Raw genomic sequence first — 712 nt, 5'->3', positions numbered from 1 at the left:
TGATGATCATAACGATGTTTACACTTGTGATGATTTGACCAACTCGGCCACGCGAACGTGGGCAGTGCAGCGAACTGCGAGTCAATATCAAAAAATAGGAACGTTGATTGTATAGGTCACAGACTTAGGCTGATGGCCTGCCGGATAACGTGAAGGAAGATGACTGGCGAGGAGATGACCCACAAGGTGACACCAAAGTGCCGAGGAGCGACGCAGCAGACAGGACCCAACAACCTCGGAAAGCACAAGCAAGATGAATTGAGTTTCTAATCCGAAGAGCGAGATAATACTATGGTACACGAGACATCGTCTCAGATGACTCGTCGCCGACCTCACAGACGATTCGTGTGTGAAGAAGAAGTTTTGTGGGGGATGAGGACGCTACTATGTTTGATCTGGCCGTGGCTGTGAACTGGTGATTCGTAAGAATTTGTAGTCCGCCATCTCGAGCGATGCGAGCCGTACCGCAACTCGTGGGCCCCATCACGTTATTCCTCATCGTTGAGCTGTATATTCCGGCTCTGGCTCTATTAGGGTTATTCAGAACCCGGCAACAGTCTTTGCAAAACTTGAGTCGGAGCTGCGACGGCTCTTTCGAATCCCCCCCAAGCGGTCATTGCAGACCTGCTGTCCTGTGTCAGATTAGTAGAGTTGACGGAAACTTCGATCGGAGCGAGAGTCTAAAGAATAGATCACAATGAAGGAAACTATC

This window comes from Perkinsus marinus (assembly GCF_000006405.1).
Source record: "Perkinsus marinus ATCC 50983 genomic scaffold scf_1104296965578, whole genome shotgun sequence".
NCBI classification, from domain to species: Eukaryota; Perkinsozoa; order Perkinsida; family Perkinsidae; genus Perkinsus; species Perkinsus marinus.
This window is presented reverse-complemented; position numbering follows the sequence as displayed.